We start from the raw sequence: 18,584 nt of genomic DNA, 5'->3' as shown, positions 1-18,584 counted from the left end.
TGTGTGGAGTTAACATATTTTCGCCGTGCCTGTGTGGGTTTCCTCCCACAGTCCAAAGATGGGCAGGTTAGATGAATTGGTAAATCACCCATAGTGTTCAAGGATGTGTAGGTTTGGGCATTAGTCAGGGTAAGTATAGAATAATAGGGGAATGTGTCTGGGTGGGTTACTCTTCAAAACATCGAGTGGACTTGCTGGGCCCAAGGGCTTGAATCCACACTGTAGGGATTCTACTAATTCTAAATCTCTCAAGCAAGGTACAACCCGTTGCTGTCCACAGTTTAAACCTGGAATCCATTATCCCCGGATGACAACGCGGTATTCCAATTATAGGGGTAAGAAATATGGTTTTGGTTGTATTGCCCTCAATCTGACGCATTGTCACTCATGCTTTAACAGTATTGGTAATTATTGGGTTATGACAATACTCTATAAATGTTGTCATTTTGCCTAAGAACAACATTGGGTGGCACAGTGGCACAGTGGTTAGCATTGCTGCCTCACAGAGCCAGAGACCTGCGCTCGATTCCCTCCTCAGTCAATTTGCACATTCTCCCGGTGTCTGCATGGGTTTTCTCCAGGTGCTCCAGTTTCCTACCACAGTCCAAAAAATATGCAGGTCAGGTGAATTGGCCATGCTAAATTGCCCGTAGTGATGGCTGAAGGGGTAAATGTAGAGGAATGGGCCTGGGTTCGTGTCGGGTCGGTGTGGGCTTGTTGGGCTGAAGGGCCTGTTTCCACACTGTAAGTAATCTAACAACAAGAGTTCACTTTGTCTGAGAGGGTTCAATATCTAACCGTATTGACGCCGAGCACTAATGTCGGATAAAAAGAGCTTGATTGATAGTTTTAATTTGGGAGATTTACTCCCCACAATCTGGGGATAGTTGCAATTTGGTTAGCTTGACAAAGAGTTGCTTATGGTGCCTAATAAAAGAGCTAAACCAGCCATTATGTCTCCTAAATATCTGCCTGGGTGACATCAAAGGAAGCATTCACACGGGGTATAGTAAATGAGGAAGGACATGCATTTAATAAAAGCTATTCGATCTAGCCAGGATATTGGACGCGCCTCCCATCTTTGAAGGTCTTGTTTAATCTTGTTAAACACATGGACATGGTTCACGTTAAAGAAATTATCAAAGACAGATGTAATGAATATACCGAAATAGAGACCCCCGGCTTCTCCATCACCCCCCTCCCACACCCACCCACCGTGATCATTTAAAAGGAAACCAGGATTTGCCCTCAACATCAGGTATTTCCCTAAGGGCTCCCATAGGCATGCCCTCCAACGTTGTAAAATTAATCTTATAGCCCCAAAAGGCGACAGGCGAATTAATACATTACACCACATGAGCTGCTGAAATTGTGGGATTTGACAAAAACATAAGACCCTCACCTGTATCCAACATAATCTTATGTGGCATCTACCGACTTCTGGACCAGGTATGTTGGGGTAATATTCCCAATTGTGCAGGATGCCACCGAAACTAAATTTGTTGCAGGGATGGGGAAGAGATCAACCCTCGTGTGCCATGTCTGCGGGTTAAAGAAAAAAATAAAATCCCTGCTTGTGAGATAGATCTGCCTCCAGACATCTAGTTCTGCAGACACATCCACTAATTGCTTACATTATAACGGGGGTATTGGGGGCTGTTTAAACATTCTGCCCATCATGAGGTCCATAAGACAGTTGCAATCTCCTTCTGCAATAATGTGCCACGTTACAAGACAACTTAATTTGGCAAATGCAATTACCAGGATTTCAAGAGCGTGCGCTGGGGGGCAATAAACATTCAAAATACTGTATTATTTCTCATTGTTCAAGGCATGAGGGATTATGATCCTCCGGTGAGTGTCTAATACAATCTAATAATTTAAATGGAAGATTTTTTCCTGTCCAGTATGGCTTCTCCCCTGCTCCTAGTATTAAAAGAGGAGAAATAAACCCGTTAAAACCCGCCCTGCTCTAACGTCAAATGTTCCTTGTCATCAAGGTGCATCTCCTGCAATAGGACAACACTCACCCTCTCATTTTTAAGACTAGAAAGTATATTTTTCCTCTTGACTGGCAGATGGTTCCCCTTAATGTTCCAGATACGCCATTTAAGCACATCATTATCTATAGCACACTGTAGCAACATTTCAACTCTCGAGTTTCACGTCGAATTCACATCGCTGATCATTAATGAAAAAAGAGTCATAGAGCCTAAAAACTGTACAAACTAAATCTATTACACATAACCAGCTCTCAAAACTTTCCAAAGCTAAACACATAAAAGAAAAACAAAGAAGAAAACAAAGACCAAAGTGCCAATGACACTTGATAGGGTAATTTACCGCCACACCACCCCTGCCCACCGGGGACGCTTACACATCACAAAACTTTATCTTCTGCCCGTTACAAATATGGCATCCAGGGCAACTAACAACAAAATTTCGGCTTGAACTGCCGGTGGGCACTTTGCAAAGAAAGAGAAAATGAGTAGCAATATTAATGAAGAAGTTAAAATTGAATACTCTACCCATCCCCGACTATAATTAAACACTGGTTACTACCAGAAAAATCTAAGAAAATTTCTTTAAGAGAGAAACATGATTGTCTAAACACCCAGCTTACTTTAAAATATCCACAAAGTTTTCGCTTTCTCTGGAGAGTCAGACGGGTTCACGGATCCATTCAAAGCAATACAGAGCACCGCTGGGTACCGTTAGGAATACTGAATCCCGAGTTCCCTTACTCTTCTCTTGATAGCATCAAAAGATTTTCTTTCCTGAGTCACCACCGCTGAAATGTCCTGAAAGATCATAATCCTGGAGCTCTCGTGAATTAAACCCAACGATCTTTCTCCTGGGTTCTGAAAGTTACCATCAGTCTTTGTTTGTCCCCATAACTATGTAACTGCACAAGGACAGGGCGAGGGCGCTGGTCTGAGGCTGACCTCCGCATTATAACCCGATGAACTGTCTCACTCTTCACCCGTCCCTCTTCAGCTTCGAAGTGAAGGAATCGCTGCAGCCAGTTCTCGAAAATACTCACTGGCTGACCACCTGCAGTCTGGTCCAGCAGACCGACGATGTGAACATTTTTCACCCTGCTCCTGTTCTCAATGTCGTGGTCTTGTTCAGTTAAGGTGCAGACCTGTTTTTCAAGGGCGAGCATCCGCACCTTGGAGAAATCAGTTGTAGTCTCTGCCACTGCAGATCGGCACTCAGACTCATCCATTCTGATTCCAAGGCTTTCAAGTCATGTTTTTGGAGCATGGCTGAAAACGGCTCTAGCCTACTGTTGAACAGTTCTTCAATCATGCCTTCAATCATTTCACATAACTTGGTGAACTCAGTGATCAAGGCCTGGTGTGTAACTGGGTCCACGGAATGAGCAGAGTGGGTTGCAGAGGTGGCCTCAGGCAGACTCAATACTTCTGACGGGTTCACCGTGTGTTGGGACTTACTCGACCCTTTCCCGTGTTTTGTCATTTCCACTTGACAAAACGGGATTAGTAAAGATTCTATCGCTTTTTTAGCGTTGAATTTGAAGTGAATGGCTGGGATGGAGTGAGTGAGAGCACCACTTTGTCTGTGCTATGATGCAGAGCCCAGTAAAACAGACCTTCTGGATCGTGGCCATCTTGGATTCCCCCTTAACATTTTATCAATTTTATCATTTTGTTTTGCATTATATTAATGGATGTTCTGGAGCTGTGTTATTTAGTACCATTGTCTACATTTTCCCCCACACAGCACATTCCTGTCAATCCCCGATAATCCCCGACACCGTTGTTGTTTATGAAACTTCTGTCTCTGCCTCAAAAATATTCAATATTTCTGCCTCCAATGCTTTGTGGGGAAGAGAGTTACAAAGACTTACAATGCTGAGGAAACAAAACTAAACCTCAAGACCTGGGTTTGGGATTAGTTCATCTTTGTCTCCTTATCTGAGAAAGGATACAATTATATTGGAAGCAGTTCGGAGATATATCACTTCAAGTATTCTAGAGATGAGGGCCTTATATTATGGAGGCTTTAACAGGTTATTCATGGCATGAGATGTGGTCTTATTGAAACATACAAGACCTAGAGGAGATTGGATCAGATAGATACCCACTGAGTATTGTCCAAATTTCTTGTCATTTTTATAGAATCTCTACAGTGTGGAAACAGGATATCCATTCCATCAAGTGTACACTGACCCTCCAAACAGCTTCCCCCCGGACCTGCCCGCCTTTGCCTATCCATGTAACCCTGCATTCCCATGACTAACCTACCTATCCTACACATCCCTGGGCACCATGGGCAAATTTTAGCATGGCCAATCCACTGTAAGATGCATATCTTTGGACTGTGGGAGGAAACTGGAGCATTGTGAGGAAACCTACACAGATATCTGCATATTGAATGCCCAAACTCCACACAGACCATCGCCCGAGTTTGGAATTGAAATCAGCTCCTTGGTGATGTGAAGTAGCATTGCTAATCACAGATTCACCATGCACATCCGTTAGTTCTATTAGTTAGTTGTCGCTGACTAAAGAAATCTGCCTGACTTGTTCCTATCACTGAACCTGATCAGTCTGAGACCTTTATCATCGGCCATATCACCAACGTAGTAGCATTTGAAATTTGCTGCGAACAGTAGAGGAGTGGTACTAGAAAAGGAAACAGTGACACCGCCCCCCCCCCCCCACCCCATCCTCAGTCATAGCAAGAATTAGGAGAAATTCATTAAGTGGGAATTCATTCAAGTGCGATTTCTCTTTCCCAGAAGTTTGGGATGGCTGAATCTTTATATTATATTGAGGCTGACTTCGTCTGACTTTCCATGACAGATGAATCAGGGATAATGGTGCAAGGAAAGAAAAGTGCAGCTGGGACCACAATGAGATGAGCCATGACCTCATTTACTGGTGGAGGAGTGTCAAATGGCCGAATGGCCCTTTTGTGTCCCTCAACCATGTGTTCTGATGTTCCATTGATCCCTTCCGACCTGCTACATGGTGGCAGATCGAGGCCACTCTGATGGTTTGGTGTAGTTTGGGAAATGTATTTGAAAAATCCAGGCTGGGTCAGGAAGTGAACCCCTATCCCCAATCCCTGTTCCCAGGCTTCCCCACTCTGTAACGTCTGCTTCAGATATGTGTCATTTTGCAGACTCAGATACACTGGGAATGCAGCTCGCTTACATCACCCAGGATTAACTCAAACAAATCCTCTGTTCTCCGTGAATGCAGCATTGTGCAATACAACTTCCAGAAAAATAATCAGTTACTTTCCAAAATCAAAACATGTGAAATGAATAAATAGGAACAGGAGTAGGTCATTCCACCCCTCAAGCTAGCCCTGTCATTTAATAAGAACATGGCTAATCTACTCCAGAGCTCAACTACACTTTCTTGCCGTCTCCGTGTATCCCACCATACCTCTCTGGGTTAGGGAATTCCAGACATTCACTACCTTCCGAGAGAAGACATCACTCTGTGTCTCAGATTGAAATCGATGTTCCATATTCGGTATCTATATCCTCGTGTTTGAGACTCCACCCAGGAGTGGAAACAACTGTCAATATCGACCTTCTCAAGCCCCTTCTGTGTCTTGTATTTTTCAGCAGTATCACTCCTCATCCACTTAAACCCCAATGAATAATCGCCTCACTATCTTAGAGGTTCTCAATAATTCAATCCTTTCGGCCCAGGAAGCCGTCTAATGAACCAACCTAGTTACTTGTTGTATCAGCATGCTGACTTTATGTTTCATACACAGGAACACTCCAATTCCTTTTTACTGCTCCTTTTCTGGAAGTCCTCTTCATTAAATAACAGTCTGCCTTCTGATTCTCAGAGTCATTCACAACCTCAGATGTGTATTGCACTCAGCTCCCGCCATGAGGCTATCAGTATAGATTGTGAATAACTGATGCCATTGGACTGATATTTGTGTACTCCAGAAGATATACCTTGATTATGAAGATCTATTAATCCTGACTCCCCGTTTTCTATGTGTTAACCAATCATCATCCCATGTTACTACATTATCCGTCATTCTACGAACTTCTACCTTATGTAAGAACTTTTATTTTAATACCTTGTGGAAAAGCTCTGGAAAGCCTGGTGTCTACCAGATCCCCTTTATCAAGTCGGCTTGTTACATTCTCAGGCATCTCCAGAAATACCTTGCATGATTTTACAGGGCAAAATATATTTTCCCTTTCACAAAACCACACTGACTCTGCGTGAAGCTCTTCTAAATGTCCGTGCTGGCAAAGTTTTCCAAATTAAGCTCGTCTCACCTGCTCTCATTTGACCCATATGCCTCGAAATGTTTCCCATTCATATGTTTGTCCAAATAAGTTTTAAATGTTGTAGCTGTACAGGCATCTACCACTCTTCCTCTGGCAGCTCATTCCATACCCACACCACCCTCTGTGTAAAATTGTTGCTCCTTCGTTCCTTTTAAATGTTCCTTCTTTAACCTTAAAACTATTCCCTCTATGTTTGAATTCCCCCATCCCGTGGAAAAGGCATTGGCTCTTCACCCTATCCATGCCTCTCATGATTTTATAATCTTCTATAAAATTCCATCTAATACTAAATTCAAGAACAAGCATTTAAGGGTACGCACTGCAAATTTGAAACTATATTAAACATGACAGTAAAGCCATACTCAACCCAAACTTCATACTGTTATTTATTTTTCTCCGTATTACAATACTAAGGTAGCAAGAAATGTTTATTAGTGCCAATAAGAAGTCAAACATCTGAATTCCTTTGTCTAAAAGTGGTAATGATCTTGACAGTGAAAACGTAGTTAAGGCCAGATCTATGTAATGCCACATAGTCAACATTTTCCCTCCTGGCCTCCCTATGACCTTGTGTGATTGTATCTTCTTTATCTTGTACTCAATAAAGTGAATCCCTTTCCCCAAGCCACGTCTTAATTTGCACCCATTTTATATCATCTTCTCGTTCGCCAGTGGTAAAAGCCCGCTTCTCTTTGCCACACCCTCTTTTCCCTGTCACCTAACCCCCACCTCTGACAAGGCATCAAAAATCCCAGTTTCCGATCCTTTTCAGTTCTGAAGAAGTGCCACACGGAGCTTGAAACGCTAACTCTGTTTATCTGTCTCTGCAGATGCAGACAGAGCTGCTGAGTTTCTCCAGAAATGAATAGGAACATAACAAATAACTATGGATACTGCAAATAAAAATAGAAACATTGCTGGAGAAACTGGGAGCTTAGTAGAGGGTCACTGGACCTGAAAGTTTCATTCTGCATTCACTCCAGAAGATCCTGCAACATCGTCTGAAGTTTCTTCAACAATTTCTGTTTTTGAACAATTTCCAAACAAGTATGTAAAGTTGCTCAAACATCCCATCCAACCTGAAGCGCCGTACACTGGGGACTGAGCGATAATGCATGGTGACAAGGTCCTTGATTCTGAAACAGCACAAGACTGGCGTCAGTGACACGACAGACATCTTAATCATGGTCAGGGAGAAAAACAGAGAGAAACGCTTTCACTTTGAACACAGAAGATGGCATTACAGATGAAACATTGTTGAGTGGATGGCGCACCTCATCCTCATCATGATGCCACAAAATCACAGATGCCAGTTTTCAATCAATTCGATTCGCTGCACTTGACATGAAGAAATAGCTGAACAGAATAGAAACGGCAAAGGCAATGAGCCCTGACAGCAGTCCTGCAACAGGATTGAAGACTTGTGCTGCACAAAAGCCATGTCCCTGAGGAAGCTGTTTCATTCCAGCTCCAACGCTGACATCTCCCTGACAATGCAGAAAATTACTCAACGATGTCCAATCCCCTAAAAGGGGAATAACTACAATCTGACCATTTACCACCCCTTCAATGCCATCACGACAGTTAAATTGGTGAGAGTTCTTTTTGACAGAGCTGCAAAGCAGCACAAAATTAACCTGCTCAGTATAGTTTCTGATAGGTCCTCATGTGGAGAGGGTGCTGTTGTAGAAATGTCACTGGATTACTAATTCAGACCAGACTAATGTTCTGGCAGCTGGCGGAAGTTAAAGTTAATAAAATATCGAGACCTAAAATTTGGTGTCAGTAATAGTGATCTTTTGCCCAATGATGATTGTAAACATTGATCTCCTTGACCAATCCATTTTCAGGAAGTGAATCTCCGTGCTTTCCTGGTCTGGTCTAAAATGGACTACATACACACAGACATTTCATAAATTTTTCAATGGTCTCTGAATCAGCCAAGCAAGACACTTTATTGTATTAAACTGCTCCAACGTCTTAAAGGATATAACCGGATAGAACACCCGGCCTCAGTCTCAGTATCGGAAAAGGAAATGGGAAACACAGTTCTGTTGACCCTCCAGAGGTCTCCTTCCTATCAGCTGAGCGCTTATGACAACTTTGACAGAGCTTTCCCACAGACTGCACAGAAACGTCGGGAAAGGAGGAGGTGATTCAACACATTGAGCTTTCCCCATGCTAATTCATGGCCGAACGTCTTCTCAATGCAGTTTTTCCCATACAGTGTTCACTTCTCTGAATATGTTTAAACATTGTGATTTATAAAATAGGAACTGCTGTAATCCCTTCGGTTCATCAATTTTGCTCCTCCATTCAATATACAGGCAGTTCTCCAATAACACATATTTATTAAATGCGATATTGCTGTGGTCCCTTGTTTAGTGCACCCCAGCCTGGAGAATTATCATCCCTGCTTCCAATTTGTCTCGCCCTGTCAGAGTTTTATGTATTTCAGTGAGATCGCCACTCATTTTCCTAAAGCCCATGGAATATAGGCTCAGTTGCCCCAAACACTGCTCCCACAACAAGCCTGTCATCCGAGAGATCAGTCTGGTCATCCTTCACTGCTCTCCCTCAATGCCAGGTTTGTCCTTTATAAGGTAAGGAGATCAAAACTGCACACAATACTGCACAGTGTTCGAGATGGGGTCCCACTAAGGCCCTGTACAGCTGCAGTAAATGACCCTTACCCCTGTATTCAAATCTCCCTGATATGAAGGTCAATACATCATTTACCTTCCTAATTGCTTTCTGCTCCTGCAATATAGCTTTCAGTGACTGGTGTACAGGGAGATCTAGATTCTTTTCAATGTTACAGTTCCCCACTTGTGGGTCTATTTGTACTGGTCAGCGTAACAATGTCATTCCCAGTATTGACTTCTGGCTTCAGAACTCACTCCCTTTCATGGACCCGGACGGCTGCGCAGAAATATGCAAAAGTGCAGCTTACATTCCTTTATAGAGCAACATTTTTCAACCAATCTCTTTTCAAATGATAGTCTGCCATTCGATGGTTCCCATCAACGTACACAACATCACATCTCTCCCATTGCTCTCCATCTGCAGGTATTTGCCCAGTCACTACATTTGTCTCCGTCACCTTGGAGCGCCTGATCCACTCACAAGCTGACATCGTTTAGTGCTGTCAGCAGACTTGGGAATATTACATTTGAGACCCTCAACCAAAGATATGATGTGTCTTGGGATTAACTGGATCCCAAAACCCGATCCTTGTTATATCGTCCAAGCCTTCCATTCAAAAATCATAGTTTTATTCCTTCTCAGTGTTTCCTGCCAGCTCTCTCATTCTAAAACCATGAACATATATTAGCCCCAGTCCTATAGGATTCGAATTTGCACAAAAAGCTTGGGGCTTTATCAGAAATCTTTCTAAGATTTCAATCGTATTGCATTGATATATTCTCCATAATTTTGCTAAAAGCCACTTTGTTAAACATGATTCCCATTTCATAAATCTCTGTTCACTTTGTCTGTGCTCATTACTTTCAATCCAATACTTTCTCTAAAACTGTTAGTTGCTAATTTCATTCTATTCCATTTTTCTCACCAGACTAAAGTTCCCTCGTCTTGCTAGGGAACTTTCTTTTTTGCTTTGTTTTCTTCTGTGAAGGCATAACTGAAATATTTTTTCCATAGTTCTGCTATTTCCCGGTCCTCAATTATTTGGTAACAGACTGTAAGAAAATTGTACATTTTTCTCTTAATTTTGCCATTGACACATTTTCAAAAGATATTAGAAGTTCATTCATATAAGTTTTGACAAGATATCCTTCAGAAAACCATCAATTCCTATCTTAAGCTACTCAATGATTGACTGTCCACAACCAGAAGCACAGACTCTGTACCATCAGAAATACAGCACGGTCTACATTAGCCCCACTTTCTGACACAAGGCCTGTAGCCGAGAGTCTTATGTCATTTCAAGTGCACAATCGTGTAATTTTTAATGGTTTAGAGATTACCATAATAACTCCCGTCTCAAGAAGCGCAATCCAAATCCCAACACACTCTGGGCGAAAAACAGTCCTCAAATCCTCACGAAACCTCAAACCCTTCGCTTTAAAATTGTGGCCCTTTGACTAAAAGAAACAGCAGCTGTCTATCCACTGTGTCTATGTCCCTCGTAAACCTTCCCTTCTGAATCACGGCCACCTTATCCTTCTCTCCTCCAAACTAAACAACCCGACCTTATCCAACCTCCCTCCATAGCTGATATGCTTCATCCCAGGGAACATCCTGGTGAATCTCCTCTGCACCCCCTCCAGTGCAATCACATCCTTCCTGTAATGTAGCTCCCAGAACTACACACAATATTCCATCTTGGCCTCACCGAAGTTCTGCATAGCTCTTATAATGTATGCTTCGATTCATAAAGGCTATGTTAACAGCGCATATATTTTCTCAAATTGTGCATTAACTTGTTCGGTCACATTCAGAGATGTGTGGAGAAGCACACTCTGACGTTCTTAGTGTGCTGCCATTAATTGAGTCCTCTCCTGTCTGGTTCCTTCTTCCAAAGTGCATCACCTCATATTTATCAGAATTACGTTCCATCTGCCATTGATCCAGCCATCTGACCATTTCCTCTGTATCTTCCTGAAACATAAGAATTTCCTCCTCACTGCCAACCACCCGGACAATCATTGTATCAAACACAAACTTACTGATGACCTCGCCCCGACCCCACCCCTCCCCGTCCATATTCACAGCTGCATCATTTATGAATACCACAAGTATTAAGGTTAAATATCACACAATATCAGCTCATAGTCTAACATGTTTATTCAGAGGCAGCAGCATTCGAAGTGTTGCTTCTTCATCAGGTGGTTGTGCATTTTGATGAAGAAGCAGCGCTTAGAACGCTCGTGCCTCTGAATAAACGTGTTAGACTGTAAGCTGTTGTTGTGTGATGTTTAACATTGTCCACCTCAGTCCAACGCCATCACCTCCAAATCACAAATAATAAGGGGCACAACACTGATCTCTAGGGTACACCGTTGGACACTGGCCTCCTGTCACACAAACAGTCTTCTACCACTACCTCCTGTCTCCGACCACTAAAGTTGATTTGGGTGCAACTTGGCAAGTCACGAATGAGTCCTAACTGTTCCCCTGATATTCTGTTCCACTTGACACACTTGTAGATTATCTGGGGATTCTCCCTATTCTTGCCCTGCCAGCAGGTTTCCATGCCCCTGTGGTTATTATTCCAAGTGAAGAATTTCCTCCTTATTGTCGTCTTAACTGTCCTGTCCCAGATCATGTCATTATTTGCCTTGAATGTGGGATAGACAGCCATGGAAGCATTCTGTTATTTTCCAACTTGTCATAAGTTTTGTGAATGTTCTAACTTTCACTGTGACCCACCTCTCATTCTTTGAAACTCTAGAGAAAATAGGCCGAGTTTCCTCATCAGGCAATCTCGCTATTTGAGGAATTAATCTGGAAAATGCCAATTACACATCCTCTGTGGTCAGTATATTCTTTCGAAGATTCGGTCACCAAAACTGTGCACAATACTCCAGGTACAGTCCCACCAACAAGCTGTCAAACTGCTTCAACATCTCTTTACATCAATGTTCTGATTCTCTTACATGAAGGCGAACCAAACGTTAACTTTCCACTCACATATGTTCCTCCAAATACCCTTCACATTCATTGCACTTACGAACTCATTATTTGAGTTCTTATAGAAATCCTTCCGACAATCCAACATATGCCACTTCTAGTGGTTCCCCATTATCTATGCTGTAAGAAACAATTTCAAACAATTCCGAAGTTTATCAAGTATGGGTTCTCTCTCAAAAATGCATGCTGATTCTCTCCATTGTTGCTGTTAATTTCTAAACATCAAAAATCTCATCCTGTCTAATAGATTCCAAAAGTTTCCTACAGATGTCAAGTTAATTGGTCTGCAGTTCTCCACGCTATGTCTTTTTCCCTTTGTAGCTGTTTGGATCCCTTCCATTCATATATAGTGCTTGGATCACGTTTGCTAACTTCCATTTATCCACAATAGTTTCTGCCTTCTGCAGAATGTACAGGAAATTAAAACACAGTCATCGACAGTGCAATTAATACTTCTATTGGTGATTTATTTCCGACATTTTGATAGGAAGTACATCTGTTTCGTCAGACTTCACAATGCTCAATCCAGCTCCATGTTCAAGTACTACCTTGCTACTGATATGAATTGACTTTATGTCTTTAGCTCCAGAAGTCCGATATGATCACTTGGTATTATTGGGGTATTTTCTGGATATTCCTCCATGAAGACAGATGCAAAGTAACTGGTTATTTCTCAGCCGTTTCCCTGTTCTCCACAATGACCTCTCCTCTCCCGATTACAAATTCCCACGTTTGACCTTGCTTTTATTTTGTTTCCTTTGAAACATCGATCGTAGATTGATGCAGTCTTTGTGTTCCTGTTTGTTTGCATGCAGGTTCTCTTTTTGATTTCGTTTTCAGTTTCATGGCCTTCCATTTTGGATCATTAATTTCTGAGAATTCTCAGGTTTTCACAATAGCTGGAATTCTTCTGAAGTCACTTCCTATGATTAACACATTTTCTAATTTGTTATGTTATCATCATTGAGTCACTTTCCCTTTCTTTGAAGTTTGTACCTGAAATAAATAGACGTATTTTTCAGACTTTGCAGTATTTCTAAAAACTCCTGGTCCTGACCAGATATATTCAGGAACACCGCAGGAGTATAGGAGAATAGAGAAGAAATTGCGGGAGCACTGCTTGGCTCTTTTACATCATTGCTGGCCAACGAGTGAGGTCCCGGACAACTGGAGCGTACCGAATGCTGAGCCGTATTCAAGAAAGGCAACAAAGATAAACCTAGGAACTAAAGACCAGTAAACCTAAAATCTAGTGGGTAGGTTACTTGAGAAGATTCGGATAGATTTTATATATATACATGCAGTTGGAAAGACAGGGTGTGATTCGGAGTAAGATTACAATGGTGCTCGAAAAGCAGAGCAGGACAGGCAGCATTCGTGGAGCAGGAAAATCGATGTTTCGAGCAAAAGCTCTTCATCAAATTCAGGACGGGTTTGTGCAAGGGAGATCATGGCTCACAATTTTGTTGGAATTCTTTGATAAAGTGACCAGCAATGTCGAGGAGGTCCGGGTGGTATATGTAGTCTAGATGGATTGCAGTAAGACCTTCAATAAGTTTCCACGCGGTACGCTGCTCTGGAAGGTTAGATCGCATGGAATTGAAGGGGAGCTGGCAATTTAGGTGCAAAATTGCCTTGATGGTAGGAAGCAGAGGGTAATGCTGGAAAAATGTCGGTCAGAATGGAGGCCTGTGACTAGTGGAATGCCTCAGGGGTTGGTGCTGGGACCACTACATATTACATATATCTATGATTTAGATGAGAATGTACCGGCATGATTCGTAAGATTGAAGATGACACTAAAACAAGCGGCATCATAGAGAGTGAGGAAGGTTATCAGAAATTTCAGAAATTAGAGCAGTACCTTGATCCACTGGAGAAGTGGGCTGAGAAATGGCAAATGGATTTTAATATAGATCAGTGTAAGGTTCTGGATTTTAGAAAGTCAAATCAAGTTTGGAGTCAGAGGTAGACAGACAATGATGAAAGCTTTCGGCACACTGGCTTAATCAGTGTATATCACTGAGTATCGACATCAGGGAGTTACCTTGCAGTCATATAGGATGCTGGTGCGGCCACACTGGTAGCGTAATGTTCAGTTTTGTTCAATTTGCTGCAGAAAGGGTGTTATTAAATTGGAAAGACTGCTGAAGAAATTTACAAGGTTGTAACCGTCTCAATGGTCTGCGTTATAGGGAGAGGTTGGACAAGCTAGGACGTTTTACTTTCGTGTGTATGAGGCTGAGGGGGATCTGCCAGAAGTGTATAAGATCATGACAGGCATGGACCGAGTGAATGCACTCAGTCTTTTTTCCCAGGGTTAGGTAATCAAGGACGAGAGGGCATCAGTGTAAGGTCAGAGGGGACAGAATAAAAAAGGAACAACTGTTTTACACACAGGCTGGTACACATTTGGAATATGCTTCCAGCGGAAGTGGTTGAGGCGGGAACATTCACAACATTTAAAAGGCATCTGGACAAAACTTGGATAGGGAAGGATTCGAAGGATATGGAGCAATGGCAGGGAAATGGGGTTAGCGTGGATGGACATTTGGTCAGAATAGACTGGATTGAGCCGAAGAGCCTGTCTCCCTGCCGTGGGACTCTATGGCTCTAACAATCATTGCTTGTCACCCACTGAATGCTCTGTTGTACTTTCCCAATTCACTGAAGTTAACATGACCATATAGCCTCCAGTCTTCCATGATGTTTAACCAGAATGTTCAGTCATTATATATTGTATACAGGCACCGTGTAAAGTGCACCTCATTAATGCCACGTTTCCTTAAAAGCTGCTTCAGAGCAAGGTTATTATTAGCCCTCCTGACCACACAACACCAAATCCAAAATAATCTGCTCTCTAGTTTGCTTCACAACATACTCTTCAACATACCTCACATACACTTAGGGAATTTATTTTTCACAACATGAGCAATCACTTAGTTAATGCAGTTTAGATGCAACTTGAGACCATCCATTGAGACCACAGTATCCTCAATACTTGCATATCTAATTTTCACAGCATATTATACTCAGATTTTTCGCAAGTGTTTTGGTTTAGAAATATAATGCAACAATATTTGCTTTTGCCTTGCTATTTGTATGCTCCACCTGAACTGATTCTGTGAAATCTGAGGGATAGGTCTGTGTCGTTGTTAGTGATACAAGACAAGAAATTCGGGGAGGTTGAACTCGATGCTGAGATGATCTGAAGAAACGTCCACCGATTCAGGACAAGCAACAATATTGTCCCCGCTCTGTCTGGATAAGTGACACCGAATTCTCTCTGCTCCCTCACACTCACTGTATATCTGTGAAAGCACCGACCCCGAACATGGTTCATGCTCTATCTCCAAATATGGCTCAAGCACGACCACTCTCACTATTGAATTCAGCAACTTTCTTTCTCTCTTTCACTGTCACCTACGCAATTGTTGTGGTTCTGCTCGCCGAGCTGGAAGTTTTTGCTGCAAACGTTTCTTTCCCTGGCTAGGGAACATCATCAGTGCTGTTGGAGCCTCGTGTGAAGCGCTGCTTTGATGTTTCTTCCGGTATTTATGTTGGTTTGTTCTTGCCGCTTCCGGGTGTCAGTTTCAGCTGCAGTGATTTGTATCTGGGGTCCAGGTCGATGTGTCTGTTGATGGATGTTCTTGCCGTTTCCGGGTGTCAGTTTCAGCTGTAGTGGTTTGTATATGGTGTCCAGTTCAATGTGTCTGTTAATGGAATTTGTGGATGAATGCCATGCTTCTAGGAATTCTCTGGCTGTTCTCTGTCTGGCTTGTCCTATGATAGTGGTGTTTTCCCAGTCAAATTTATGTTGCTGGTTGTCTGAGTGTATGGCTACTAGAGATAGCTGGTCGTGTCGTTTTGTGGCTAGCTGATGTTCATGGATGCGGATTGTTAGCTGTCTTCCTGTTTGTCCTATATAATGTTTTGTGCAGTCCTTGCATGGTATATTGTAAACTACGTTAGTTTGGCTCATGCTGGGTATTGGGTCCTTTGTTCTAGTGAGTTGTTGTCTGAGCGTGGATGTTGGCTTGTGTGCTGTTATGAGTCCTAAGGGTCGCAGTAGTCTGGTTGTCAGTTCTGAGACGCTCCTGAAGTATGGTAGAGTGGCTAGTCCTTTTGGTTGTGGCATATCCTCGTTCCTCGGTCTATCTCTTAGGCAGCTGGTGATAAAGTTGCGTGGGTATCCGTTTTTGGCGAATACCTTGTATAGATCTTCCTCTTCCTCTTTTCGCAGTTCTGGTGTACTGCAGTGTGTTGTGGCCCTTTTGAATAGTGTCCTGATGCAGCTTCGTTTGTGTGTGTTGGGATGGTTACCACAGACACCTCACAGACATGGAAAGAGATATACTGGCCAAGGGACTCAAATACAACCACAGGGATGCCAACACAGCAGACTTCCTAGCAGCACTAGAAAGCACACTCTGGAACAATGGACTGACAGAAGAGACACAACAAACAGTGAGACAAACGGTAGTACCCATGATGATAAGAAAACGACAAACACATAACCTCAACACCAAGGAGAGGGAAGCACTGAAAGCACTGAAAAATGACAAGAACATAATCATACTACCGGCAGATAAAGGCAGAATGACGGTCATCCTAGATAAATCAGACTACATCAGTAAAGCACAACAACTACTCGCAGACACCAACACCTACCAAATGAAGGATTCTGACCCCACACCAGAACTCACCAATAGAATAAACAACACACTAAGGAATCTACAAAAAAACGGACAGATAACCAAAGCGGACCAGCAAAGAATGAAACCTGAAAGCAACAACACCCCCAGATTCTATGGACTACCCAAAGTACACAAACCAGACATCCCACTCAGACCCATAGTATCACTACCAGGGACACCAGCATACAAACTGGCCAAAGAACTACAACAAAAACTGAAAAACCTAGTCAGCGGATCGAAACACTCCATACAATCAACACAGGAATTCTTGGACGTCATCAGGAATACACACATAGACAAAGAAGAAACCATGGTATCATTCGACGTGACGGCACTGTTCACTTCAATTGACAAAACCCGAGCCAGAGAAACAATAGCCAACCTACTGGACATACATAACAGAACACAGGAGGCCGAACCTATCAACAAGGACGGCATACTTAAACTACTGGACCTGTGCCTCACCACACACTTTACATTCAACAATCAGATATACGAACAAATCAACGGAACACCCATGGGATCACCAATCTCGGGACTCATAGCAGAGGCAGTTATGCAAAGGTTAGAACATACAGCCATACCACAAATCCAACCCAAACTTTGGATCAGATATGTGGATGACACCTTTGTAATCATCAAAAACACAGATATAGAAAAAACACACCGAATCATCAACGCCACACTCACAGGAATCCGATTCACACGAGAAGAAGAAAAGGATAGCCAACTCCCATTCCTAGACGTGTTAGTCGAGAGAACACCCAACGGAGAATTCACCACAAGGGTACACAGGAAACCAACACACACAGACCAAGTCTTAAACTATGAAAGTAACCACCCCAACACACACAAACGAAGCTGCATCAGGACACTATTCAAAAGGGCCACAACACACTGCAGTACACCAGAACTGCGAAAAGAGGAAGAGGAACATCTATACAAGGTATTCGCCAAAAACGGATACCCACGCAACTTTATCACCAGGTGCCTAAGAGATAGACCGAGGAACGAGGACATGCCACAACCAAAAGGACTAGCCACTCTACCATACGTCAGGAGCGTCTCAGAACTGACAGCCAGACTACTGCGACCCTTAGGACTCATAACAGCACACAAGCCAACATCCACGCTCAGACAACTCACTAGAACAAAGGACCCAATACCCAGCATGAGCCAAACTAACGTAGTTTACAATATACCATGCAAGGACTGCACAAAACATTATATAGGACAAACAGGAAGACAGCTAACAATCCGCATCCATGAACATCAGCTAGCCACAAAACGACACGACCAGCTATCTCTAGTAGCCATACACCCAGACAACCAGCAACATGAATTTGACTGGGAAAACACCACTATCATAGGACAAGCCAGACAGAGAACAGCCAGAGAATTCCTAGAAGCATGGCATTCATCCACAAACTCCATTAACAGACACATTGACCTGGACACCATATACAAACCACTACAGCTGAAACTGACACCCGGAAACGGCAAGAACATCCATCAACAGACACATCGACCTGGACCCCAGATACAAATCACTGCAGCTGAAACTGACATCCGGAAGCGGCAAGAACAAACCAACATAAATACCGGAAGAAACATCAAAGCAGCGCTTCACACGAGGCTCCAACAGCACTGATGATGTTCCCTAGCCAGGGAACGAAACGTTTGCAGCAAACACTTCCAGCTCGGCGAGCAGAACCACAACAACGGATACCCGAGCTACAAATCTTCAATCAGATTTTAAACACCTACGCAATAGCCCCACACTAATAATAATATATTGGTTCAAACTGTCGACTGACTCTTTCCAGACACCTCACAATTCCCCCCACCTATACCGGCACTGAGGGCAGGGACACCCACTCCCACTTATCCTCCCGCTTTCCCTTTCTCCTAATGCAGAAGAAACAGCCTGCAAT

Source organism: Hemiscyllium ocellatum, chromosome 7 (genome assembly GCF_020745735.1).
Source record: "Hemiscyllium ocellatum isolate sHemOce1 chromosome 7, sHemOce1.pat.X.cur, whole genome shotgun sequence".
In the NCBI taxonomy this organism is placed as follows: domain Eukaryota; kingdom Metazoa; phylum Chordata; class Chondrichthyes; order Orectolobiformes; family Hemiscylliidae; genus Hemiscyllium; species Hemiscyllium ocellatum.
Note: the sequence above shows the minus strand (reverse complement) of the source record.